The sequence below is a fragment of the Macrotis lagotis genome, chromosome 7, assembly GCF_037893015.1.
Source record: "Macrotis lagotis isolate mMagLag1 chromosome 7, bilby.v1.9.chrom.fasta, whole genome shotgun sequence".
Lineage (NCBI taxonomy): Eukaryota > Metazoa > Chordata > Mammalia > Peramelemorphia > Peramelidae > Macrotis > Macrotis lagotis.
In genome coordinates, this window is record NC_133664.1 from 69,561,702 (window position 1) to 69,582,799 (window position 21,098).

Below are 21,098 nucleotides of genomic sequence, written 5' to 3' on the forward strand. Positions count from 1 at the left end.
TCTCACTATCAATTTGCTTCTGATACCTTCTCTTCACAAATAATGCAAAAGGAATAATGTATTTCAAAATGTGAGATTTGACTTTTGGGGAAAAGTAGAATTGAATATACTGTTGTTAGACTACTATAAAGTGCTGGCTTCTGTCTAAGTAGATAGTGAAGGATGTAACACAGGCATTTTAACTCTGGGTCTTATTTTTCTATTCTCTGGTGATTCTTATTCTTTCCTTAGTTGCTATTTATTACCCTTCACTGCTGTGAAAGGTCCCAGCCACCCACAAAGAGCATCACTTGCTGAATTTGGCAAATTCTGAAAACTTAGCCAATTACAGTATGTCAGCCTCCCTATCTCTGCCCAGAGTCATCCCCAGAACAACTGCATTTAGAGAAGATTAAGTCCCTAGTATTTCTTAGGCTTGCTATTTTGAAACACAGAATCTTTCCTTCAAAGATAAAAGAAGGAATGGGTATTTGGGGCTTGGCATTTCCCATTAAAGTTGCTGACTGGTATCTTTCAGACTTTGTGTATATATATATATATATATATATATATATATATATATATATATATATATATATTCTAAGCATTTGGCTGGTTCATTTTAAAATAACTTTAGGGGGTGGGTAGTTGAATTCTTTTTGACTCTGTCCCTTCTTATGCACCAGAAAAAAATGGAATGCTCAACACCCTGGGGAAGGTATTTGGACACATGGCTATTCCAAATCCCTTAGGTCCTCAGAGCTGGCTTAAAGAGTATTTTTCCCTCTTTCTCAAGTTACTACTATTATATTCTATCCCATTCCCTTCATATCTCTCAGCCTCATTCTTCATAAACACCAAACAGAAATACATCCCAGACACCAAGACTATTTTGAGTACATAGTTTTAATATGAGAATATCTGCTATTTTAGGAGTTAATTATAATTTGTTTTATTTTTAGAGATTTAGGAATATGGTAGTGTCTACTGTTTTAGTATTGAATTGTTAAGCTCCTTGAAGGTAGGCACTATCTTTTGCCTCTTTTTGTATCTCCAGTTCTTAGCATAATAGACATTTAATAAATGTTTATTGATTACTGATTAAATTATTACTATATCCAAATCAAAAATTGCCACCAAGATGGTCTAATTTTGAGGAGACCTGGAGAGCTATGCCATTTCCACACTCCAAGTTCAAGTCTCTCCATGTTTGGAATGGACAGCATTACCAACAATCTAGAAGTTTCAGTTTTCCCATTAATTCTAGTAGCTTCCTGGCTGATATTTCATAATCTGTCTTGGCTAGTCACATTCACATCAGAGAGCCTTCTAAAAAAGAGTTCTGCCTTTTCTTTGGCAAGCTACAAAGTTGCAAGCAACAGTAGCCTTATTTTCTTACACATCTTTAAATACCCAGGCTTCTCTCCTTTGTAAAATATCACAATATTATCCATACATGACCTTTCTATGGCCTGGTCTCCAAAACCATAGAAAAAATCTCAGATCTGGTCTCCAAGTCCCTGCTGAGTTATAGATTCAATGGAATGGTGGTGAAATTTAATAGGAAACACAAAATTAAATGCTAAAGCAGTTGAAGATGACAATCTCAGATATGTTCTTTTCTTCTCTACCTTTGAAGAGCCTACAGTTTGTATGGTTCTACCTGGAAAGCAGGGTTCGATTTGTTTTTAAAAGGTGGACAGAAATGCATTTGCTCACTTCACTGGAAAGAAGTAACATTCCTGACTGTGACAGTGCTGGCTGGAGGTCCTCCTAGTGGGTCAAAACCCTGTGTCTTGGAGTAAATGCAGATTTTAAAGCATTCTGGAGCTCTTGTTTTCTAGATAACGTTTGACCTTTCAGCTTTAACGAGTTTTACTACCTGAGTATCCAAAAATGTGAATGGTTAGGTGACACAATAGGTAGCGTGCCAGTCTAGAATCAAAAAGATACGGGTTCAAATTTGACCACATTTACTAGATGTATGCTCCTGGGCAAGTCATTTCACTTTGCCTGAGTTTTCTCATCTGTAAAATGAGCTGGAGAAGGAAATGGCAACCCATTTCAGTATCTTTGCCAATGAAATCCCAAATGGGGCAACAGAGGATCAGAACTGAATGAACAATAACAACAAAAATTCTAAGGCATAAATTGTAGTTCCTTTATACTACTTTAAGAAGATTCCAGCAAGTCCTGGTTGTTGGAACCATCAGAGAGAAACACGGATTTGGGTGGCAGCTGAGAAGCCTGATTAAAAAACCTAAATCGCCTAATTTACCTGAAGGACTTGGACCCTCTGTAATCACCCTCTGTAATAACAAACTGGCCATCTTCTTGTTTGTTTACTTGTTTTTAAAGCCTGGATCTCCCCATCCCACCCAGATTGGAAGTACTGAGACTATTCCAAGATATTCTCCTGCTGGTCCATATTTTGACCTGCTCCATTTCAGATCTAGACATTTCTTCCCTCCTCAGATAACCTTGTGCCTCTCAACCACCCACCTCTCAACCCCCACACCCACCATGAGGTCACTATATCCATGTCAGAATTAGTGTGGTCATCCAGGAACATAGAATGTCTTAAGTGAGAGCTCCGAAGCTCACATTCCACCAGCCTCAGTCTCTATTGGCTGGGACTACAAGTATATAATATCATGATCTGTCTTCTCTTGAGCCTTCTTATACAATAATAACCAAGGAAAACTTTCAGAAAATAATCAGTAGTATTATACCTGGAGTATTAGGTTTGCCCAGTCTTCTTAGAAAATATGATAGTTGAAGCTCCAGATGTCTTCCAAAAAGTATTCTAGATGGATGTTTAGCAGTTAAATCTTGCTAAATCATCAAAACAATCTCAGTGAATTGGCACCATTTGATTGTATAATCTTTAGAGATGCATGAAGATTTGGTTAGGTGAGTAAACAAAAGATAACACTGCTGTGTTGAGCCATAGAGCGAGAGTTTTCCAATTCCTGAATAATGTCTGTACCTGATGAATTTGATAGGAAACAAGAAAAATGAAATATAGCTAGGATGAGGGACCAAGCACAGTGGAAAATTCACTGGTATATGAGGGAATAACCCAAATTTATGAATGCTTACTTCCTGTTGACTTTATGAAGCAAATAGGGCAAGTATTATGATCTTCATTTGCTTATGGTTGAGGAAACTCAAGTGAGACACCAGGGACACACAGTGTCTTTTCATGCATAAATCAGCCAACTCCAAAAACTTCCCAATATTCTACACATACCAGGTCACTAAAGTGAGGATACTGTAGTTTTGTATCAGGCTTTGTCACTGATCATTTCTAAAACTCATTCACATGTTTCATTTAGCTTTCATTGATGACTAACAAATACATACAAATAGCCCCATTTTGCAAAGAAGAACCTCAAGCCCAGGTCTTTAGAATTTACTTCTACAATCAGAAGCTGAATTTGAAGATTTTTCTATTGCACCAGGAGTTCCTAGAACAGATGTCTTTAACCTAGAGTCCATGAACTTTTTTATGCTTCCATAATTATTTCAAACATAATTGATTTCCTTTATAATCCTATGTATTTCACTTTATGCCTTTTAAAATATTATTCAGAGAAGAGGTCCTTAGGCTCTCCCAGACTACCAAAAGGGTCTAATGCCACAAAACTATAAGAACTCTGGCCCTCAATGTGGGAAAATTGGGTTACTAATATATGATTTGTGGAGTTGTGAAATGCTCTGACCATTCTGGAGAACAATTTGGAGCTATGCTCAAATATCTATAAAACTGTGGATACCTTTGTTCCAGCAATATTAGATCTGTATCCTAAGGAGATTAAAAAAATGTGTGGGGTAGGCAGAAAGGACTTATTCGTACAAAAATATTCATAGCAACTCTTGTGGTGACAAAGAATTGGAAATTGAGGGGATGCCCATCTGTTGGGAAATGGCTGAACATGTTGTGGCTAATGAATATAATGAAATATTACTGTGCTATAAGAAATAAGCAGACTGATTTCAGAAAAACTGGAAAGACAAATTGATGCAAAATGAGGTAAGCAGAACCAGAAGAACAGTGTTCACAGTAACAGCAGCATTGAATGATGATCAAACTATGATTGACTTCTTGCTCCTCTCAGCAATGCAGTAATCAAAGACAATTCCAAAGGATTCATGATGAAAAAACAATGCTACCCACTTCCAGAGAAAGAACTGATGGAGTCTGATTACAGATCAGAGCATACTATTTTTTCCATGGGATTTTTTTTTATTTGGGGGGTTGTATCTTCTTTCACAGAATGACTCATATGGGTTTTGCATGATTGAACATGTTTAACCTATATCAAAAAATTTGCTATCTCAGGGAGGGAAGGAAAGGGAAAGAGAAAATTTAGAACCCAATATTTTTAATGAATGTTGAAAATAACTGGGGGAAATATTATTTCAAAAAACATCCTGAGCATTGCCATCATTTGCACATCATAACAAGCCCACTCTTATATGAGATGGATGGCCTTTGCCAGTTGACTCTAAATGCCATCTTAATTTTCACCAGACCAGGGTGTGGTCCCTTGACAAGCAGCTATGAGGGAGGAGGCAGCAGCAGTTTCCTCACAACCTTCATTCCTTTCCCCAGCCCTGCCAGATGTGACAGTTCCTTACCCCAGGGAAAAGGAAAATTTGGAACTTCAATTCACTCTCTCGGGAGATTGCTTTGCTCTTTTGTTTCTCTTCTTTCAGTGAAGTTTTACAGATTCTCTGACCTCTTTGTCTGAGGTTAGCTCATCAGTGAGGCTGGCTGGCCTGTAGCCACACGGCTGTCCCTGAGCTTGGTCAGCTGTACCATTAGTTGTATTTAAAAAGCCAATAACATCCTGTGTTCACTAATTGGACAGCCGGAATGTGGGTTATGGTGACTTTGCTTTCTCTGTAGCTAAGGGAAGGGAGTCTGTGGAAGCAGCTGATAATAAAATTATGAACTGAAAAAGCCCTTGTCTGCAAAACTTGGGCAAAGGGAGTATAGATCTCAAGGCGTGGAAGATAAGTCAGGCAAGAAATTAAAATGGAAACCTGTGAGAAGCGTCCACTGATGAGACTCCCATCTCAGCTTAAATTTTGTCATTCAGGAGGTATTAAAAAGACCTCTGCCTCACTGAAAGGAATACCAATTGGCCAGTTGCTAATGTGTGTTTCCCCTCCCTCCCATTTGCTTTGCCCTCTAGGGGAGTTCCTTTATATCACCAACATTTAAGTTTTGGAAAGCACGTTTATCTCATTTGATCTTCACAACCCTGGATGTCAGATTGCTATTATTAACCCCATTGTATTTATTACTCCCTGTTTCATTTATTAGCCCCAGTTGGTTGTGGAAACTGAGATTGATAGAAGTTAAGTGACTTGTCTAGGGTCACACAACTACACAATATGTGTCTTTCAGATTCATCAGCCTCCTATTACCAGAAGAGATAACATATTGTAACAAGTGGCTTATAGGGAGAATGAATTTGTGAGATACTTTCTTAGATGATCGAAAGCTATGAGGAACCTCAGTATAAGGAGTGGAGAGAATGGCAAAATGGCAAAGGCTGTATAAAAGGAGAGGAAGGAAGAAGGATGAGGAATAGCAGGATGCCAGACTCACTGAATACCAATTTTCAAAGTCTGCCAAGTCTGTTCGGATCTGGTAGATCAGTATCGGTGATACCTTTCTGCTCACACAACAGGGGAACTTCCGTAATTCAATCACTGTTGTCGCTGTCTGAATTGTATGGTGTGGGAGGGAAAACTGCATGAACAGTACCTCTTCCCTCCCACCTACCCCGAAGGCACACTCAGCCAGTCAGCATCGATTAAGAATTTACTGCGTGCCAGCCCCTGGTGACATGAGAAAGGCAAAAGCCTGGGCCTGATGCCCAAGGAGTTCCCATTCCGAGGAGAGAGACAAAATGCAAACAATGTCTGTATTGATTCATATCTTAATATACGTAGATGTGAACAGAGAGCTAAGTATTTAGAGAGATATAACTATAGAAAATATATTTTACATCTATACATATATAGATGTGTAAACAAATGTGTGTGATCATAGATAAATAGATATATATATATATATATTTAGAGACCAACTATTATATAATATATATATATATAATATATATAATAGTTATTCAATTATTTCAGTTCTTATTGACCCTATTTTGGGATTTTCTTGACAAAAATACTGGAGTAGTTTGCCATTTTTTTCTCCAGTTTGTTTTCCAGATGAGAAAACTGAGGCAAACAGAGTTAAATGACTTACTTGCCCAGGGTCACACAGCTAGTACATATGTGAAACTGGATTTGAACCTCAGGCCTTCCTGACTCCAGGCCCAGCACTCTATCCACTACACCACCTAGCTGCCATGTATGTGTAACATATATGCATGGGTATAGAAAGAGGTGCCTTAAATGTTTATATCCATACACATATATGTGTGGGTGTATATGTCCATATACTACATACATGTGATCTATTCACTATATGCACAGATATTACATATACACATGTATATTTAAATAATACAAACAAATGTTATAAACTTAAATGTAAACTAGTCTTAGAGGAAAAGTACTAGCTTTGGAGGGGGAGGCAAGAACTGGGAAAGGTCTCTTACAGAGGGTGGATTTTGAACTGAGTGTTGAGGTGAACAGTTTTTATGGCATGAGGGAAAGGGTGTGATGGAGCGATATGTGTGTGACAAGCAACAAGAAAGTCCGTGTCACTGGATTATAAATACACAGAGGAGAGGAAGCTTCAGATGATTAGAAAAGTAGGAAGGTGCCAGGCTGGGAAAGGTTTAAAATGCCCATCTATATTTTAGGTAGGGGATTCAGCCAGTTAGCCCAGGTGCCAACTTTCCCCCTACTTGCTACACTTATAATGAGTCTCTATTAGGCCCATGGATGATTTCATCTTGAATTTAAGGCCTTCTTCTCAGCCAATGTCCTACCCTGTACTTGCATCTCAGCTACCCACTCTTTCCATCACCTGTTAGCCTGCTGCATGGGCCAATTCCACCTTGCATCAGGCCCACCTCTCTGTTATTAGTCAGAGCCCTAAGGACACTGGGCCACCCAAGCAGTGGCCATTTCTCCAAGTCACTAAAGGGTGAGACAAACCTCTGGGAAAGCCAGCACCCACTCCCTAGCTCCTGCTTTAGTGTCAGAGAGCCTGGGTGCCTAGAGTCCAGTGGGTCATTTTCCTGCCTTGATTGGCTTTTGGGAGGAGAAGAGAGCTATGATTCTGTATTTCTGGCTGGACTCCAGGAGAGGTGATTAAATCCTGCCGCAGTATTTCACAGAAGGCTGTTCCTCTCTTCTTACCTTCAGCTGGGAAGCACTGCTCCTAATGCTGAATCACTGTTAATGCTTCATCCCAGAGGCCTCTGCATTGCAGTAAGAGGTGCAGCAACAATTTGGATGACCAGGTACAACTGGCAAAGGGTTTGTGGATGCTGCTGAACTACAAATCAACCACTTCCTGTAAGCTCCTTTCTCCCCTCCCATCCCTCGCTTTCCTTAATTGAACCCACCTTACTGCCAGTTTTGCCATCCACAAAATGGAGGGGATGCCTATTTCATAACTTTTGAATTAATTAGGTCTGTAAAGCTCTCTGCAGATGAAAGTGCACAATTCGATTTATCCAACATTTCATCAGCCACATTTGGGACTGGTTCATAATCACTGTATCTCCTATTGAGCAACTGAATAGACAATCAGGAGGAATAAATCAATCACCTCTATGATCTCAAAAGCATAAATTTTCACATATTACATAGCTGTGATTACAGAATTATAATTTTAAAACTTTCCATGTATTGCCCAAGGCTGAGGGAGGTCACCAAATCCCCGAATCCAGTTTCAGGCACCCAGACGTCATCCGTCCTGTGTGTTTTCTGCCTCCACTTAGGAATTTATTGGGCATTTCAAAGCCACAGCTAAGCAGCAATGTCTAGTGGAAAAAGAACTAGTGCCAGTGTGAATGGCAGGGGACCTTGCTCCCATGCCACTAACTCACTTTTCCAACTTGGCAGCTATTTTATTGCCTTCACTAGACCCTGGTCCCCCCACTTTTCTGCCCAACCAATGTCTGGCCCCTTCTCAACCCTCAGGGACTTTGTGAAGAGAGATGAGGTCACGTCTGAGAGTCAGCCCTGGGTTCTTCTCAGGTAGATGGTGCCATACAAACATAGGTTTTAAGGTAATTTCAAGATATTTCCAATGAATCAGAAGCAGAGCCAACAACAGCACCTGAGTCAGTTGTCTCCTAGTTCAGGTCTCTAAGCCCCATTTTCTACAATCTTCTATGAAGACAAAGGTTCATCTGTGTCCATAGCCTTGTGTGTTTCTTGTACATGTGGTATTTCGGAAGCTCCAATGAAGCATTTCCTTGAATACCATCTGAACCGAAATTATGAGCATGGTAGGATACGTGAAGCCAGGAAATCAACTGAATTCTGAGAATGGTCCGTCACTGGTTAGAGGTGTGATGGGTGATGGGGAGAGCAGGAAAGAGAAGATTAAAGTCCCAAAGTTCTAAAATGTTGTGATATTGGGCTGCCTCTTGGATGGTGAGATAGTATTGCTAAGTCATGAGACATACTTCTGCCCTTGATTACTTCTATCAATTAGTCGGTTTCTTCTTATCTGACCCCTTGCTCCCTTCCCAGTCTTTGTAGAGCCTTACTCTTTTCAACATGGAGCCCCACTTACAGTTGTTTATCCACAAGATTCCATCACCCATTTCCCTGGAATGGTGGAATGATCAACTTTCTCATTCTGCTAACAAAACAACAAAATAAAAGTTACTATCATTATTATTATTGCTCTGTGCTAAAACTTCTTGGAATTCCTGTTTTCCTCAAGACTCAGTCCAAGTTTTACTTTCTATATGAAGCCTTTCTAAACTCCAGGTGCTAGTGGCTTTCTCCTCAAGCTACCTTGATTCCATTTTGTATATTTGTATATTCTTGTTGCTTCCCCCACCTTTAGAATGGAAGCACATTGAGGGCAAGGATTATTTTCCTTTTGTTTTTGTATCATCAGCAAGACTCCACAGTGTCTGGCACATCGTTGTTCAGTTGTTCAATTGTTTCTGACTCTTCATGAGCTCATGGACCATGGCACACCAATACTGCCCATAGGGCTTTGTAGTGGTTTGCTATTTTCTTCTCCATTGGATTAAGGCAAACAGATGTTAAGTGACTGGCTCATCAGAGTTACACAGCTAGCAAGTGTCTGAGAAAGGATTGGAACTCGTCTTCTTGACTCCAGACCTGGTGCTATATTCATTGAGCTATCTAGCTGTCTGGTCCATAGAAAGCATTCGATTGATCATTCAACCAAGAAGAAATTATGATGTGATTTTTATGTACCAAACATTGTATGAAATGCTAGGTCTATAAATACAAAAAAGTGAGATAACTTCTGCCCTGAAAGCCAATACCTTCTACTGGGAGCATGTAGTATTCTATATGACACATGTCTCAGATCCTTACTAGATGTGTGACCCTGGGCGAGTCAATTCACCCTTAGTTTCTTCATGTCAAAGGACCTGGAGAAAGAAATAGCAAATCACTCTAATATCTTTCCAAATGGAATTACAAAGAGTCAGATATGATTGAAAACAACTGAATAAAATGATACAAAGGTAAGGGCACTGGTCTTGGAACTGGTTACATCCTGTAACCCTGCATAAGTCAATTAACTTTCTGTGAGACTTAGTTTCCTTATTTGTAAAATTTGGATAGTAATACTTATATCAATTTACTAATCTCAAGGGATACTGTGGGGAACTGCTTTCTAAGTATTTTCTCTCTCTCTCTCTCTCTCTTTATATATATATATATTTCTGAAATCTCCCTGCTCAGCATTTCTCATAGAACATTCATACTCCATTATATTAATATATCATAATCTGTTTAGCCATTTCCCAAATGGGCAATATACATATATACACACATACATATGTTTATAAACAAATGTGGGAGAAAAAAACAGGTCTAGATAATCCATAAACTGAGTTAAATAGACATAACTTTCGTCTACTAGGAGATTATGATCAAAGACCAATGTCATTCGCAGAGATTTCTAGGGTAGAACACAGACAAAAGAGCAGTGAAATATCCATAAGGTTCACATTTGCCTTCTATCTGGTTGCCTTTACCCTAGGTCTTTTTTTCCATACGCCTACAATTATTATTCCCATGTTATAGTTGAAGAAACTCGTCTAGAGTCACCCAGAGAGTAACAGTCTGAGGTCAGATTTGAACTTGGGTCTTCCTGACTACAGGTGCAGTACTCTGTATAGCATGGTGACCCCTAGCTTCACAAAGATTTCTGGATGAGTCATAAGACTGCCACCAACAACCCCATTCATTTCAACAAGTATTCATTGATAGAATCATGCCCCAAAGGCAACATATTGTACATACCCTTTGATCTAGCAATACCAACTTCTAGTAGGTCTGAATCCCAAATTGATAAAAGATGGGGTGGGGGGAGGCAGGGAGAAGGACCAATTTGTACAAAAAAATATTTATGGCAGCTTTTCTGTGGTGGCAAAGAACTGAAAATTGCCCATTTGGGAAATGGCTGAACAAATTATGATATATGTGAATATGATAGAGTATGAATGTTCTATGAGAAATGCTGAGCAGAGAGATTTCAGAAAAATCTGGAGAGATGTACATGAACTGATGCAAAGTGAAGTGAGCAGCAATAGAAGAACATTGTACATAGTAATAGCAATATTATGTGCTGATCAACTATGAATGACTACATTATTCTCAGCAATTCAAAGATCCAAGACAATCTGAAAGGACTCATGATAAAAATGCTATTCATATCCAGGGAAAAAACTGGTAGAGTCTGAATACAGATTACAGCATCTATTTTCACTTCATCTTTTTCATGGTTTTTTCCTTTTTGTTTCTTCTTTCACAAACTGACTAATATGGAAATATGTTTTACATGAGTTCATATAAATATCCTATTTAAATTGCTTACCATTTAAAGGAGGAAAAAATTTTGAAACTCAATTTTTTTAAAAAATAAATGTTCAAATTTTTCTTTATGGATAATTAAAAAATCAAATTTTTATTTAAAAAATAATCATTTATTTTATGTCTAGTGCTATGTAGGTACTGGGTAGAACAATAAGGAAGTCTGAACATAGTCCCTGCCTTTTAAGAAGCTTCTAGTCTACTGGCAGCTGGGTGGTACAATGAATAAAGCACCAACCCTGGAATTAAGAGGACTGAATTCAAATATGGCCTCAAACGCTTAATAGCTGTGTGACCCTAGGCAAGTCACTTAACTCCTATTGCCTCCAAAAACCACCCCCAAAGCTCTTCCCTCTAGTTGTGGAGTCAGGTTGAAAACTGAAGAGTCAGTTAAGTAACCAGATAGGGCAATATAAGATTAAATGCAAAAATTCAGTGCGGCAAATAACAACACAATTTAGCAAAACAAGAGAGAGGAGACAAACTAGCTGTCTCAAAATGAGGCTGACTGAGGCAAATTACTGTATAGTAATATAATACTTGGTATCCAATAAAAATAACAAGTCCATGGACCAAAGAAAACCCAATCAGCTATGTTCCCCTTCCTTCTGAGGCCAGGGAGCACAATTGCTCCTAGGGAGATGCTTCCAGCACTTCCTTTGCCCAGGAGGCTGTGTCCCTGGAAGCAGGGTGATTGCACTGGGGTGCAAGAAACCACCAAGAAGCAGAATCTCATGAAAGCAGTACAGGACAGGATGCTGGGAGCTGATTGCTTGCTATTAAAAATAATCCAAGCAGTTGAGAGACAGATAATATCCTGATCTGACAAAGATAACAAATAGCCAGAGGGTCAAGAACCACAGGAGACATCTTGCTTGCCCTGCACGATAGACTGAAGAAGATGAACATTTCTAAGGGAATGTGTCCCCAGAGTTTCCCCTGTTATTCCTCAGAGAAGAGATTTGAATCTGCTGACTACAAGTAGAGGGCCTTGATTCCATTTCTCTCCTAATTGTTTTAATCCTGATCAGGTGTTTTACTTCTTAATGTATCTTCTTGCTACAGTCTGTTAGCTTGATGTAAATTGAGATTGGATTCCTCTGAGGTTCCCAAATGAACGCCACAGATTTTTTTTGCATAAATTTATTTATTTATTTTTGAATTTTACAATTTATCCCCTAACCTCACTTGCCTCCCCCCCCCCACCAGAAGGCAGTCTGTTAATCTTTACATTGTTTCCATGGTATACATTGATCTCAATTGAATGTGTTGAGAGAGAAATCATATCCTTAAGGGAAAAATATAAGAGATAGAAAGATTACATAATAAGATAACAGTTTTTTTAAACTAAAGGTAAAAGTCTTCGGTCTTTGTTCAAGCTCCACAATTCTTTCTCTGGATACAGATGGTATTCTCCATTGCAGACAGCCCCAAATTGTCCCTGATTGTTGCACTGATGGAATGAGCATGTCCATCGAGGTTGACTATCACCCCCATGTTGCTGTTAGGGTGTACAGTGTTTTTCTGGTTCTGTTCATCTCACTCAGCATCAGTTCATGCAGCTCCCTCTAGGCTTTCCTTAATTCCCCTCCCTCCTGGTTTCTAATAGAACAATAGTGTTCCATGACATACATATACCACAGTTTGCTAAGCCATTCCCCAGCTGAAGGACATTCACTTAATTTCCAGTTCTTTGCCACCACAAACAGGGCTGCTATGCATATTTTTGTACAAGTGATGTTTTTACCCCTTTTCATGATCTCTTCAGGGTATAGACCCAGTAGTGGTAGTGCTGGGTCATACAGTATGCATATTTGTATTACCCTTTACAGATTTTTTTAAAGAACATAAATATATAAGGCTTGGTTCTGGGTCCTGGTACTAGGTGTACTAGGTTCTAGTAGTTAGGTACATAAAAGGATTCCCTCATTCTCAAGAAGCTTATTTTCCACTGGATAATACAAGGAGCAAGAAAACACCAACATCTTTGAGGCATGGGAAAAGCTTATAAAGAGGAAGGGAGACCTGAATTAAGCCCTGAAAACTGAGGGGGAAATACAATATAAGCATGCTCAGGAAAGAACCACCAGGCCAAGTGGTCAGGAATAAATATTCATGAAGGTTAATTAATTGGGCAAGATAGATCATCTGACTAGTTTGCTTCTCCCAGAGTTTTTTCCTTTGTTTTTGCAGGGCAATGGGGTTAAGTGATTTGCCCAAGGTCACCCAGCTTAATCAGTATTAAGTATCTGAGATTGGATTCAAACTCAGGTCCTCCTAACTCCAGGGTTGGACACATGCCTAGGGTAGCTAGATGGTGCAATAGATAGAGCACTGGCCTTAGGTTCAGGAGGACAGGAGTTAGAATCCAGCCTCAGACATTTACTAGCTATGTGACCTTGGGCAAGTCACTTAACCCTGATTGCCTTGCATCCAGGGCCATCTGTAGGCATCCTGATTCATATCTAGCCACTAGATCTAGATGACCTGGAGGAGAAAATGAGGCTGGTGACTCAGATCTAATTCATGTGCTTGTCATGGCATCACCTCCCTGAAGTCATGGTCTTCTCTGAGAATGAAAAACAAAACATTATTATTCATGAAGGTAAAATAATAAGAAATGATTCTAGAAATAGGGGCGGGATTGAGCCTGGGGACTTTAAATTTTATCCTAGAGCCAGCTGATGAGATTTGTCCTGGAGAGGGGCCCAGTCAAACTGAAGAATTTTTATTTGGTTGCTGAGTAGAGAGTGCATTTGAGAGAGGGAGTAAAGGAAAGGAGAATAATAACAGTCAGCATCTATGGAAGGTGCCACTGCTTCTTAGATAGACATTTTAATTGCTGAAAAGGGCAGAAAAGGACATTTTTTGTGAACTAGAGAAAAACAGTTTGAAGAAATACAAATTATGCTGAAAGAATCTGAGAGAAAATAAACCCGCAGATGAAAATATCAAGAGGACCATAGGGAAAATGGCTACAATGCATTGTTTCCCAGCAGCTAATCTGAATATGAATGTTTTAGAACTGTAGAATTCAGTTCTGGGAAAATGGAATCGAAGAGTTGTTTGGGGGTTGTGGTATAATAATTGCTTATGTCGCATCTGACAGAAATGAGGATTTGCTATTTCTCAACACAGGTGAGAGATGGATCCCTGATACTTGAGAAGATATTTGCATACATGTGTTCTTTCCATTCACTATTTCTGATTTTTTGCATATTATCAATAAACCTCATAATTAGTTCACCCTAATATAAATCTTTGTCTCTCTATTCTTGGAAATGTGTGGAAACCAATCTAGACCTTGTTTACATAATAACCCAAATAAGAAATCATTATCCTTTTGTTTTGTTTTGTTTCTGAGTTTAAGGGTCCTACAGCTTTGTCTGAAACTGATTTGACCTGAGAGAGACTTGAGCCACCTAGGTGACCCAGAAATCATTATCTTACTTCTTTGACCCATATCTCCTTCATTTTTATTTCAGGAACTACCATCTTTCCTATAATGCAGATTTAGACATTTGGAATCCTATTGATTCTTCTCTCTCCCTCAATCCAATTCTTTTTTATTTGTTTCCCCATGTCTCATATCCATCCCCTTCTCTCTGAGATCTGTCTCATTTTTCATCTGTTTATTATCATGTACCCCTAATTGAGGCAGTTACATAATGATTAGAGTACTGGACTCCTAATCCAGAAGATCAAGTTATAGTCTTAATTTCCTAATCTACAAATTGGAGTTGATAATAAGTGTGTTATTTATCTCACAGGGATGCTATAAGACTCAAACAAGATACCTGTAAAATATCTTTTAAATTGTAAAAGACAATATAAACATAACAGACAAATTTAGTAAGGCTGGAGAAAAATATCTGAGTCTTCCCTTCTTTCTATTGTAAACACCTAAATTGAACCAAGGACCTAGATATGTCTTGGACCATGAAACCTGCCCAGAGCAGGTGAGGGGTTTTAACTGCCTTTTTGCTTTGGGAGGCTTCTGGGGATACGTTTGTCTTTTTCATTTCTCTGAGTCTGCTAGAAAATTGACTGATAATAAAAGAGGGGTTGCCCACCTCTACTCATTCTTGGGAGAAGATAGTTCATATGGTGCAATCCAAGTAAACATTTATTAAGCACCATCTACTGTCAAGCATTGAACTAAGAACTGAGTAAAGGTGCAGAGACTTTTTAAAAAGTGACATTGGTATTGAGGAGAGAATGGAATTAAGGAGCCTTCTTGATTCCAGGCCCAGAACTCTATCCATCCATTCACTTAGTTGTCTCAAGTTTCTAGTGCTGCCACTCAAGCCTCAACTGGTGTGCTTCCCATTAAGAGTTATTCAGCCACACTTAATTATCTTTTAGCAAACCTATTTCCTAAGCTATAGTAAGAACAGTTGGCTCAAAAAATTCTCAAAAAAGACTTGGGCACAGTTTCCCACCAAAAAAAAAATACATTGATGGGAAAAGTGGGCTCCAATTTACAGTACAATGGTAGTAAAGCACAGATGTAGAATATATTTGTGACAAAGAGAAACATGATTCTGGTTTATTTATGGTTTAGACTATGGTCTAGAAGTCTTGTCTTGATTCATATTTGGTCTCCTTCTCTGGTCCAAGGATGCATGCTCCTTGAAGCTGACTCCCTGGAAAAATGTTCTATCTCTGTTTGTCCTCATTGTGCCTCTCCTGGCTAGATAAGTTTGTTGGAAGTAGTACTATCTAAAGACATGGAGGGAGGAAGAAGGAAGGAAAGAAAAGATAAAGAAAGAGGTTGAGCCAGCCAGAGTGTGTGTGTAGGGGGGGGGGCGGACAGGAAACAGAAAAGAGACAGACACTTCCTTACTCCCATAAGAGTGATTCCTTCTCAGAAACCTATCTCTAATTCTGGAGTCCTCAATTCCCAAACTTAATATATCATTGTAAAATTGATTCCCATTTAATTGGTTATTATTATATATATAAGGGTCCAGAGGTGGTGTCTGATTCTTTTAGCAAATCACAAGTGGTTTCCAACATGGTGACATATGTCTTCATCCAATGGCTAAAACCCTACATTTCTCTTAAACTGATAAATGACTTATTCACACATTATGGTCAGGGTGTAGGAAAATTCCTTAACAGCTAGTCTAAAATGTTGATTGATTTAATTAAGGTATCTATGTCTTTTATGATGAAATTAATTGAAGTAGGGGTTCTACCTGCTCTTAAAATTATATATATATATATATATATATATATATATATATATATATATATATATAATTCCCCCCATTAGAATATAAGGTCCTTTGGGGCAGGGACTGTTTCATTCTTGTGACTCTGGTCTGTCTCCCTATATTGCCTGGCAGATAGGTGTTTATGCTTAATTAATTAATACCTCAATGGATCATGATATCATTAATGTAAGTACTCATTCCATTAGTTCAAATTACACTGGTTTTTATCACTTGGGATCCTGGCTCATCTGTTCTAAAAGACTTTGCACTGCCTTCTCATCAGATGGGATTGTCTTCCATTTTTTTAATCATAGAACCTTCAGATAGGATTTGTCCCATATGCAAGAGATCTATGGGTTGATTTTTTTTAAAATTTTATCAATATAGAAGCACCACTTGGTCTGTGCGTTTGTTATATTTCATTCTTGTTACTTGACTTACCCACCTTCTTTTCTGCTTTTCCAATCATGAATTTCCTGGGTCTTTGATTCCATTTCTCTCCCATAAGCTGTGATTAGGGGGGGGAAAAAACCTTCATCTTATTTGGACCCCTCCATGCATCTTTCCATTGACTTGTTCATTATCCAACTTTGATTCTTGGGTTACTGTGGTATTTCAAGATTGACAATCCAACAGCATCCCTGGGAGAATATTTGCATTCAGAAGATGGCTCTTTGAGTCAGGCAATAGCCTTGTGCAATTTCCCAAATGTAATTCAGACTACTGTCTTCCTCCTATCCAATTCCGAGTCAAGCTCATTGGCAATCATATCTCAATGCAGAGTGCTAGCATTTGATTAATAAGATGATGTTTATTCCAAAAATCCTTCAGTTCATTGGTGGTGGGGTAGGACTGCTAAGGCCAGAATTCACTATCTCCTTCCAAAAGGTAGAACAAATTCTTTTCCCTGCAAATGTTTTTCCAAATTAATTAGACCGCAGAAATTTTAGTCTGCCTATGTATTGACCCTCATTCCCTTGTCCATTTTGTCCTTTCCTTTTTAAAGTTATAAAACACACACATGCTCATCACATACATACCCACACAGACAATTGCTCTTCACATTATTAATCTAAAGGAACAAGTAGCAAAACACCACCATCAATAACAGTCCCCAAGGAAACCAAATGAAAGGAAATGGAGAAAACCTATTATTGCTTTTGGGCTCTCTCTCAATTGTTTTTCTTTCATTAGATTAAATTTGAATTCTTTGGGGCCTTGATCATGCTTAGTAATTGGTTACACCTTACTTTTCCAGAACAGAATTTAAAGATTTAAATTTAAAAATAAAAAATATGTTTCTGTTATGTAAGAAAAACAAACATTTTTAATTAAACAAATTCACTTGCCTCTACTCATCTAGAATCTTTTTCTAGTCACTCTAATTGGTTCCACTTTCTAAGCACAGAAATCACTACCTCTCTGGAACCCATCTTTCTAGCAACCTCCTGGAGAACAGAGTTATGAAACCAGTAACAACTAAAAAGGGACCACTGAACAGCCTCCAAAAGACATCACAGAATCAATATACCAGAGAACATATATTTTACTTATGAAAGAACCTCTCAGAGCCTACTTATGTGTACTTTATCCACAATTCTGATAGTCAGTGAACAGTCACTACATAAATACCATTATTATTTTTAACGTATACCTATGTATTATTTTCCTTTTAAAAAAATCTTATCCCCAGGGAATGTCTTATATTTGGTATAGGTTTATATTTAAACTAATCCAGCATGCCTTTCAATCCTACTTCTGGTATCCTTTAAAGATCCCATAAAATAGACATTTCAATAAATGTCTATTACTACTACTGATTAAGATATTAAAAAATAAAAATTCTTCTTTTAATACTTTTTCAACAGAATACTTATTTGGTACTTAAGACTCAAGGCTGAAATGTTATCATCCTTAACTCCTGGAGACCCAAAGGGCAGCCTTTGACAATGACTGAGGGAACCCTCTAAGCATGTTTGAATGACATAAAATTTTGCAATAGATTTATACCTACCAAGGCTTTGGATGTCAGTATTTTTATTGACACATGAAAAGAATTTGGAGTGTAATTGGGCCCCTTCAACTGGATTTCTCTTTCTTCTTGCCTTATCATACTATTCTGCTGGTACTGAGGATCTATGAGGTTCTGAGAGATCCAGGGTGGATGGAGGAAGCAGAGTTATGTTATTCCAGACAGGTTTATTTTAAAATGTTACAAACTATTATTACAGAGAGACAGAGTGATATTGAGGTGAGAGTACTGAGTTCGTCAGGAGTCTGTCAATCAACAAACATTTATTAATAACCAACTATGTGTCAAGCCAATCTGGATTCAAATTCCATCTTTTCACTTAGCTACCTATGTGACAATGGTCAAATCACAAAATCTCACTGAGCCATAGGAATCTAAGATTTATTTATGAAGTTAAAGATGGGTGGTGTCGCTTCCAAAAAGGCAAGGACAAAGGGACTCATTTCAGTCCCTCGGGTGGAGAGAAATGGTTCAAACTTTTTGCAGTCCATCAAGATATCTTCCAGTTTTAAACAGGAATTAGATCTGGCTTCCTTCAGTAATGTCAACTCAGAGATTTTGGAACTCTAATGTATTTGGATGAAGGGAAATGGTGGTGAATCATTCTCATCTTTCACATGACTAAGGGAGAATACCACAGTCTTCTAAGGTGAGGATGTCTCCTTTAAAATTATTCTTTCCAATTGCCTCACATTCTTCCTTTTTTAAGTTGTGAGAAGTTTGTCCAAAAATCTTTGGCTCCAGATCAGGAATCTAATCATCATACTGAACAAGCAATTTCTAAATTGTGCTTGTAGCTGAAGTGGCCTTATAGGAATATTAATTGTTTGAAGTTTGTAGCCAGAAAAAATATAATATCCTAAGTTTTTATTGCCCATTCTAGATAATGGTGACACATTACTGAGAAATGTGGATGCTTCCTAACTTCATAAATTGAATGTTGTTTATAATAATGCAGCAAATACAGAAACACTTATCATAAGAGATGCTGTCTCCAGGGAAAATCATTGCTGCTTGTGTATTTGATTAATTGGTCATCACTCATGGACATAAGAGAAATTGATCTGGCTTGTTTTATTTACAAGGGATTGGGCAATATGCTACTTTCTCATTGGACTGGTGTTTTTCCTACCAAAAGGATTAGGTTTCTGCCCAAGTGTAACTCAAAACACTGAGATTTGTTGATTCTATTAGTCTTAAAGACTCAGACAAAATGCACATGGTGTTTATATAGAAATATATGTATATGTATACATATATGTAATATATATACATATATAAACATACATATAAATATATAAAGTCTGATGCTGGAGATTCCTATTATCCATTTTATAAGGGAATCTTGGACAATTTTATAGAAATTCTTCCAAGATAAATGTTGAATTTCTCATCTTACAAACAGAGCAAACAAAAAGGGAAATGATGAATAGGGACAAGGGATTATTGTCAAATAACTAGCTGGACCACAATGGTTAGGTCTTGACAATTTGACTTGTTCCTTATGCTCTAATAATAGAAGAAAAATGCTAGACCCGTGAGTTCTCTTAAGTTCACTTGGCCTTTGTTATGTTGCCAGCTGCATTGGGGTAGCTCTGAAATTTTTTTGATCTGTCCTTATACTCCCAAATGGTCCCCCAAACCCTCACCATTGCACTTGGGAATATAATCCTAGAAGCTGCCATGAACAGCTATTCCATTGAAAACATGGTGTCACTGTAAGTGATGGACCTCAGAGTCCAGTCAATAATTCTCTTGGGTAACTCGTTTTTACGGTCCTATAGTACTTTGAAACAGAGTAGTTCACAACCCCACCAACACAACATTTGTGTCCCAGTTTTTCCACATCTCCAGTGATTGTCATTTTTCTTTTCTGCATTGTTAACCAATCTGGTAGTAAGTGGCACCTCAGAGTTATTTTAATTTGTCTTTTTCCAATCAGTAGTGATTTAGAGCAGCTTTTTATATGGTTATCGATTACTTTGATTTCTTATTCTGAAAACAACCTGTTCATAACCTTTGATCATTTATCAACTGGGGAATGGCTCCTATTTTTATAAATTTGGCTCAGTTCCCTATATATTTGAGAAATGAGACTTTTATCAGAGCAAAGAAAATATGAATAAATCCAGCTAATATTATTAATTGGTTCAGTGAACAAATGCTGTTGGGTGAAAACAAATGTAACTGTGGTTGTCATTTCCATAGGAATAATTTCACAGGTGTGCTATTAACTGAACATTTTGGGTTGAGGTGGGGCAGCTTTTCCAATATAAAGTGGGGTTTAGGACTAATGTCTGACTGTTAGGATTGGGAAATGATTTTAGCCAGAACAACTTTAGGTGAAGTATGACTGTAGCATCACCATAGTCTAAGAGCAGGGGGACTGACATGAATGCAGTTTTTAACACACCTTCCAACAATCAAGATCATCTTTAGGAAGTGCTATATATACAAGCTCCATGTTTGTAAACATGTATCTGTCTAAGGATGTGCATCCCATAAATGCCGGTCTATAAGCATTTTAGTAAATGACATTCAAGACACATTGGTTAAAAACTGGCAAAATCAAAGCAGTTGATCTTCTATTAAGGAAATCAATACACAATCTTACAGTGATTTTGATATATGCAGGGGGATCCTCCACACCAGTCATTACACATGGAATTGGATTTGGGGGAGCAATTAAATTCCTATTTCTATGATACTTTAAAGTTTTTAAGGGATTTTACTGTCTGCAGTTCCTCAAATGACTATTCCCAACACTTGTCTAGAAGAAGGCTTTGTCTTTATTGCCCATGCTTGGCAGTATCAATGTTACATTGCCATTGAAATTTCTATCA